Source organism: Sycon ciliatum, chromosome 1, assembly GCF_964019385.1.
Source record: "Sycon ciliatum chromosome 1, ocSycCili1.1, whole genome shotgun sequence".
In the NCBI taxonomy this organism is placed as follows: Eukaryota; Metazoa; Porifera; class Calcarea; order Leucosolenida; family Sycettidae; genus Sycon; species Sycon ciliatum.
In genome coordinates, this window is record NC_088643.1 from 6,848,495 (window position 1) to 6,856,731 (window position 8,237).

At 47.0% G+C, this 8,237-nt stretch overlaps 1 protein-coding gene across 1 annotated transcript in view; it reads left to right on the forward strand.

Annotated features, from left to right (window-relative positions):
- Nucleotides 1-289, forward strand: part of LOC135811514 (ras-related protein Rab-32B-like) — a 1,558-nt gene extending 1,269 nt beyond the window's left edge. Inside the window, exon 1 of the mRNA XM_065324757.1 lies at nt 1-289. This exon is cut by the window's left edge and continues 1,269 nt beyond it. The gene's annotated coding sequence lies outside the window, so the exon portion shown is untranslated.
- Nucleotides 290-8,237: the final 7,948 nt, after the last annotated feature.

Here is an 8,237-nt window from a genome sequence, read left to right on the forward strand (position 1 = left end):
ACTTTACAGAGACGTTCTCAGAACGATATGAACATCTGCAGTTGAATGTCTGCAGCTGCGTCTATTATTATTTTATTTTTGTTCTATTAAATGTGATATTCCCTTGACGGCAGGCCGTTATGATTTTACTCGTGCATTTCACTCCTATCTCTAACTCTGGGGGTTTTTCTACATGCAAATGCATTATTCCCTAGTTCTTTTCTCACTGTTCACGAAGTTCGGATCTGCGAACTTTGCTTCACTGACTATGTGAACACTCTTATGTAGGCAATTTATTTTATTATGAAGACCTAGAAGTGAGCAGAAAGAGGGAGAAAGAGAGAGAGAGAGAGAGAGAGAGAGTGTGTGTGTGTGTGTGTGTGTGTGTGTGTGTGTGTGTGTGTGTGTGTGTGTGCGCGTGCGTGCGTGTGCGCGAGTGTGTGTGTCTGTGGACATGTGTGTGTGTGTGTGTGTGTGTGTGTGTGTGTGTGTGTGTGTGTGTGTGTGTGTGTGTGTGTGTGTGTGTGTGTGTGTGTGTGTGCACGAGTGTGTGTGCGTGCGTGTGTGTGTGTGTGTGTGTGTGTGTGTGGAGTTGCATTTTTTCTTTCAATGCTTGCAATGGCGTCTGTACTGTAGCTGGTTGTGTATGCTGGACACGCATGGCCTGTGTCAGTGACTGCCCACACTACAGACCACAGTGGTCTATTCCTGACACAGCATAGCATGCACTGACCCTGCACTGACCATCTGACCCAGTGGAAGTTTGGGTATGTGTTCTCCTGGCGAGCAGAATGCGCACAATGTCTGGTGTGCTCAACACTTGACTTTGCTCAGTGTTCCAGCTGATTCAGATATCGCTCCTGTGAAGTAGATTTTGACCATCTATCTGCCCATGATGGTAAGAGTTGCACATAAACGGTTGGGGTTACTGCGCACACCTACACTATACTTGGCGCTAATAGAAATTGTGCATGTACATGTATATGGAGTGGTGAGCCAGTCAAAAGTAATAATTATTAGAAAAGCGATCCTGTCTGCTTTTCTATTATTGTTATGAAGTGGCGAACCAGTTAAAAGTAAAAAAATGAAAGAAAAAAAAACAGGACATTGACTTCCAGTCTTTGTACATGCACCGGGGAGGGCGTATCTACGCAGTATCATGCACTCCCGATGCAGCCGAAGTAAGGGCAGGGCTTAGCTGGTTGGGTCCACTACCACTTCCGGGGGGGGGGGGGTGCACGTGTCCGGTCGGCCCCCTTTCTCCGAAATAGTATTGCAGCAGATGCTAGATGTGCGCGAGTTCTGTAGTAGATAGAATCACCCTACTAGTATGTCCAAAACTGTCATTCACGTTCCGGTACTAGTACAGTGGTCCCTCTATAATCCGGCACCATTTGTGCCACGGAAAATCTGCTGGATTAGGGAGGGTGCTGGATTAACAAATCTGATTTACTGCTGCAATGTGCATGGAGAGGACATTTTGGCTACTGAAAATTGTGCTGGTTTATCGAGGGTGCTGGATTATAAAGTGCTGGATTAGAGAGGGACGACTGTAATAGTATAGCAATATACCATGATGCAGAAGACGGTGAGAATACAGTATGTGCGTACTCTCACATATCGGTATGATCGCTAAGCATAATCCAAAGCAACGTGTGAATGTCAATTGTGTAGACTGAGCATGGGTGGAACCCGCCTTGGGGGAGCATATCTCCCGGGCCCCACTGGCTATACAGTGAAACCTGTCTAAGACGAGTCGACCGCTCAAGGGACCTTGAAAATGTGGTCTCGGTTACCAGGTGGTCTCCTTATCCAGGGTCATTTGACTGGAAATAGCATCCCTTGGTCCTGGTTTCAGTGGTCGTCCAAGACAGGTGGTCGCCTTATCCGAGTGGTCGCCTTTTGACAGGTGTTACTGTATTCGTGTGCCTGTGATACCCAGTGCTGCACAGAGTTCCCGGGTGACAACCGATAACTTGTACATGTATACCGCTTGACTGCTTTGGCAAAAGTATCTTTTGGGTCGCTCAGTATCGCACAGTCGGCTGGAGAAACGGCAAACAGTACAATGACGGTGATCTTCGAAAGCCTCACCCTCTGGCCTTCTACACCTAAGGCTATTCCTCTTTGTTCAATGGTCATTGTTATGTCTTCCCCTCTGGCGTTCAGTTCTTTCGGCCTTCCTCCCCCTCCCCCCCCCCCCTCCCCCCCCCCCCCACACACACACACCTCCTCCACTAATGAGTAATGTTATGCTACTACCGGTGCATTATTACGGATAAGTCGTTTTCGGTGTTGAAAACATGTATATCACCATGCTATCGAGTATCGAGTCATGTACATGTACCGGTACAGGTACATGTATGTCCGAATTGCAACAAATGACCCAGAATACTACACTTCAAGTTGTCTTCAGTACTCCGAGTGCTCCGCTGCAGCAAATCAATCTCTCCAACTCCTTTACAACCACGGTCTTTCACTACAATTATTTTCCGCAATCAATTACTCAAGTAGTTGGTCTTCAAAGCAGGGAGTAGTACAATACAGTATTGAACTCCCTGCTTCAAAGTAACAGTTTCGCCTTTGTGGATCAGGCCAGCAGGGAGTACACTCATACCTCGGTTATCCGGACCCCGAAGTTACGGGCACTTCGGTCTACCGGGCACTATTTGGGCGAGTTTCAGGGGAAACTTTATTACAGTCAACTTTGCGTATAACGACACTCGGTGGGGCCGCAGAAAAGTGTCGTTATTCACGAAGTGTCGTTATACCCGAAGTCTTATTATAATGTATTCAGGTAGAATGGACTGTGCTCTGGGCATGGAAAGTTGGAAACTCTGTCGTTATTCGCGAATTGTCGTTATAACCGCAGTCGTTATTAGCGAAGTTGTCTGTACTACTCTTTTGTCACTTTTCGTAGAAATATTGACGTCATATGCCATTTTTTTTTTTTTTACTAAGTACACAACCTAGTTAACCTACTCGTCAGAAGGGGAGAAGACAACAGAGTGTACAATGACAAAACAGCAGGGAGAGTAGGGGCTGCAAAGCAAGCCTGTGCTGGTGAGGCAAGCCCACAACACCGACCTATGGTCTCGGCGTTAACGTGAGCTTGCGCACCATAGCCTAAAAGAAGGGGGTGATTTAGTGCGATAAAGACAAGAGAAGGTGAGGTAGAATTATTATTATTATTATTATTATTATCAAATTTTTGATAGGGCAATCCCCACAGGCCTAAGCCTTAAGGCCTTCTTACAGGGTACCCTAGAAATGAAAGTACTGAATAGAATGGATGAGGAGAAAGAGAGAGAGAAAAAATATATATATATATCTCTGTGCTGCGCTGATGAGTTCAAAAAGAACGAAACAGCATGCTGTCCGCAGATTGAGTACTTCGCTCCTGCTCTTGTAGCAGTTGAGCACTCTTGCGTGTGGTAGTGCCTTTGCTGTTTGCGTTATGCAGAGCTCACTGACTTGTCAGTTTGAGCACTCTGGCAAGGTACGTTCGGGCCTGATTGGAAATTTTTATTTCCATTGCTATCAGGTTCGGCCTCATTTTCTCTGTGCTGCGCTGATGAGTTCAAAAAGAACGAAACAGCATGCTGTCCGCAGATTGAGTACTTCGCTCCTGCTCTTGTAGCAGTTGAGCACTCTTGCGTGTGGTAGTGCCTTTGCTGTTTGCGTTATGCAGAGCTCACTGACTTGTCAGTTTGAGCACTCTGGCAAGGTACGTTCGGGCCTGATTGGAAATTTTTATTTCCATTGCTATCAGGTTCGGCCTCATTTTCTCTGTGCTGCGCTGATGAGTTCAAAAAGAACGAAACAGCATGCTGTCCGCAGATTGAGTACTTCGCTCCTGCTCTTGTAGCAGTTGAGCACTCTTGCGTGTGGTAGTGCCTTTGCTGTTTGCGTTATGCAGAGCTCACTGACTTGTCAGTTTGAGCACTCTGGCAAGGTACGTTCGGGCCTGATTGGAAATTTTTATTTCCATTGCTATCAGGTTCGGCCTCATTTTCTCTGTGCTGCGCTGATGAGTTCAAAAAGAACGAAACAGCATGCTGTCCGCAGATTGAGTATATATATATTATATATCGATGGCCTTTTCCCCATCAAGATGTATATGATTCGGAGTTACGGACATTTCAAAGTTACGGGCAGTGCAAGGTCCCGGACTGCCCGGATAAACGAGGTATGAGTGTACGTGTTTATAATAATTGCAGTGAAAGCGAAAGATCGTGGTTGTGAAGGTACTAGGTGTTGGAGAGATGACCAAGAGTACGGGTCTGAGTCATATAAGATTATGCTGATTGTAGACCTGACTTTTGTATACAATCTATGTATGTATGAAGTACAGCTGTATACAACTCCCTGAACAGTTTATCAAGTTATGGCCGGTCACAGACCATTTTACAAGCCGGAAAGAAGTCAATGAGTGGTATGACTCCAACTCCACTTTCCAGCTGCGTACTAGTGCCTACGGCATAATGCGGGTCACTGGTCACTGGTCACGGACCTTCACGACACACACGCGCGCGCGCGCACACTCACTCAGACTCAGACATGCCCATCGCGGAAGCGATGATAGCGAACAGCTATGTTAGACATAGCAACTTGTGCTGGGATTACACCATTCAACAGCTTGCAAAGCTGCCACTAATTTTAGCACACACACACACGCTGGCACGCACGCGCGCGGTCACACACACACACACACACACAGTGACACACTGTCACAGTTGATGAAGTCTGATGTCTGTTCTTGACTCGTGAGGTAGGGAATCATGAGGCATTCCTCCCACAAGCTGAAAGACTCAAAGTACTCGAAGGTGTCGTTCCAACACAGTCACAGTGATTACGCGCACTGCACTAGTCAAGGGTAGTTTGGGCGGGTCTTTCATCTGGACCCAGGCTGATATTGGACTACAATGGTAGCTTTATCATTTAATTTATATTTCTCATTACCGGCATTCATTGTGGAGCATGCAGCTAGCAGGTCAATGATCATGCTCTTGTGTCGAGATCTAGAGCCTTGAATGAGCCTGCGCGCTGGCCCCCCGACCACTTGATCCAGATCCGGAATACACTGGCTTCCTGTGTACAAAAGAACTCACTGTCCAGAAGAAGTGTCCTCTTACCGTGATCAAGTTTTTAGTTACTCAAGTCAAGACAAGCATCTGTCTGGATACAGTATTGCTTTCACGATGTTTTACACCACGTGCACGCCCACCATCCAGCTGCTTCCGCCGCCGACGAATGCATAATATGCATGTACATGTATATGTACGCATCGTAACATGAACAGGTACCGGAACAATCATGATCTGGTAGAAGCGATCTGGTATCTGTGTATCTAATCTTATCAGGGAGTAGGAAAGTGCTCCTACTCCTTGATCTTGTCCACATTATAAGCACATTGTACAAGCACATGTCAAAGCAGGCAGGCATAGTGGGATGGTCTAAGACCATGATTGAGAAACAGAGGGTATCACTGGTTGATCTGCGCCTTGATCTTTGAAGCCGTGAAGGGTGGTGGCGTTCCTACGGATGTGGAAACCTCGGCCTCTAGCCGAGTCTGACGCGAGCCGTAAAATTTTAATGTTAAAGTACAGTACGACTCGTATTCATCGTCCGGTGCGTCTTACAATCTACAGCTTACATTGTAACATTACAATAGTCCACTGATGGTTACTAGCCCTTGGCGGTCCTAAGCTAGACTAAGGCGGATAATGCCGGCAGAAAAATTGCTAGAATTTGATACAGTTTCTGGTATGTTTAATTTAATGCCCGTTTAAAAAAATAAAAAAAGTAAATTATCGTGTCCGTTCCCGAAGGGAACTCACGACGGCCGCTAACACCCGGTAAACCCTATGCCCGTTTGGTATGTGGATAAAGAAATGGAGCATAGTTCAAGGAGGTGTTTGCCATAAGGTTTGTAAGGTTCTGCCAATTTCACTGCTTTTCGAGCAGAATCTGCCGATTTTCTCGAGGTTTATCCGCCAAACGCTAAGGTAGTAAGAATCGATTGTAGTTGTACTTGGTGGTTGGTTGGTTGGTTTCGTAACGATCGTGTTAGAGTCTCAGTTTAGTCCTGCATAATGGGTCAGTTAAAGGGGAAGTTAAGGCAAAAACTAAAATTTCACCAGTTGTAGTCTTCGGGGTGCTGAGTCGAATGGTCTTGGTCCGAGAAAGCTGAGACGCTCCCTTCCTACTTGAATCCCAATCGAACTCGCGCACTTCCACCGAAACTGGGTGACTGCGCCCTACTAGATGGGGATTTGTATGCAAAATGTCACTAAAAGCGCCATTTCGTTCTTATAAAAGCACGGATGACCGCGATTGGCCCATATGTTGTAGTCTTTTGGACGCTGAATCGACTGGTTTTGGTCCGAAAAGGCTGCGATGCAGCGTTCCTCCTTTATTCCCAATCGAACATGGTTGGAGAAGCGGTCACGTGCTCCTGGGTGCCAAAATCACCTGGTCACCACGCCAGCAGGCGACAACTTTCACACCAAGGTTCAACTCGAGTGACAGGACTGCACCCAAAAAAGGTCAAAACAGGCTGTAAGTTGTACCCTGCAGGCACGGTGACCAGGTGACTGGTGTACGCAGGAGCACGTGACCGCTTCTTCAACCATGTTCGATTGGGAATTAGGGGCGAACGCTGCATCGCAGCCTTTTCAGACCAAAACCAGTCGACTCAGCGTCCAAAAGACTACAACATATGGGCCAATCGCGGTCATCCGTGCTTTTAGAAGAACGAAATGGCGCTTTTAGTGACATTTTGCATACAAATCCCCATCTCGTAGGGCGCAGTCACCCAGTTTCGGTGGAAGTGCGCGAGTTCGATTGGGATTCAAGTAGGAAGGGAGCGTCTCAGCTTTCTCGGACCAAGACCATTCGACTCAGCACCCCGAAGACTACAACTGGTGAAATTTTAATTTTTGCCTTAACTTCCCCTTTAAAGGGGAAGTATACCCTAAAATCAAATTTTCACCAGTTGTAGTCTTCGGGGTGCTGAGTCGAATGGTCTTGGTCCGAGGAAGCTGAGACGCTCCCTTCCTACTTGAATCCCAATCGAACTCGCGCACTTCCACCGAAACTGGGTGACTGCGCCCTACTAGATGGGGATTTGTATGCAAAATATCACTAAAAGCGCCATTTCGTCCTTATAAAAGCACGGATGACCGCGATTGGCCCATATGTTGTAGTCTTTTGGACGCTGAGTCGACTGGTTTTGGTCCGAAAAGGCTGCGATGCAGCGTTCCTCTTTTATTCCCAATCGAACATGGTTGAACAAGCGGTCACGTGCTCCTGCGTACACCAGTCACCTGGTCACCGTGCCTGCAGGGTACAACTTACTAGCCTGTTTGACCTTTTTTGGGTGCAGTCCTGTCACTCGAGTTGAACTCGAGTTGAACCTTGGTGTGAAAGTTGTCGCCTGCTGGCGCGGTGACCAGGTGATTTGGGCACCTAGGAGCACGTGACCACTTGTTCAACCATGTTCGATTGGGAATAAAGGAGGAACGCTGCATCGCAGCCTTTTCGGACCAAAACCAGTCGACTCAGCGTCCAAAAGACTACAACATATGGGCCAATCGCGGTCATCCGTGCTTTTATAAGAACGAAATGGCGCTTTTAGTGACATTTTGCATACAAATCCCCATCTAGTAGGGCGCAGTCACCCAGTTTCGGTGGAAGTGCGCGAGTTCGATTGGGATTCAAGTAGGAAGGGAGCGTCTCAGCTTCCTCGGACCAAGACCATTCGACTCAGCACCCAGAAGACTACAACTGGTGAAAATTTGATTTTAGGGTATACTTCCCCTTTAACAGTCCTGGTGATGTCCTAGATCTGTAGATAGGACATCACGGAACCCAGCATGCCCCAGCATACATACTATGCTGTTCCCATAGTAATCGTGACACGTGACTCAAAACTTTGTGTCGCGTCCGAGGAAGATGAACATGTCCCACTCAAAACAAACGCAACGAAGGCCTTTCGTCTCAAAAGTAATTATTACAATGTAGTTGTCGTTCTCCTGGCGGCTTGCCTCAAGCGAGTCGAGATTCGTATCTTGCCTCTTACCTTCACGAATTTTATTTTCCTCGTTGTGGAGTACGCCTGGACAAAGGAACTGGCAAGCGAATCGTTTTGGTCACATTGAAAATTGCACACACAAGAGGATTGGCGAAGCAATTTGTGTTCGCACTTTCAGCAGAGCAGTAGCTGCTGCTGCGATAAAGTTTTTACTTTCGCCATT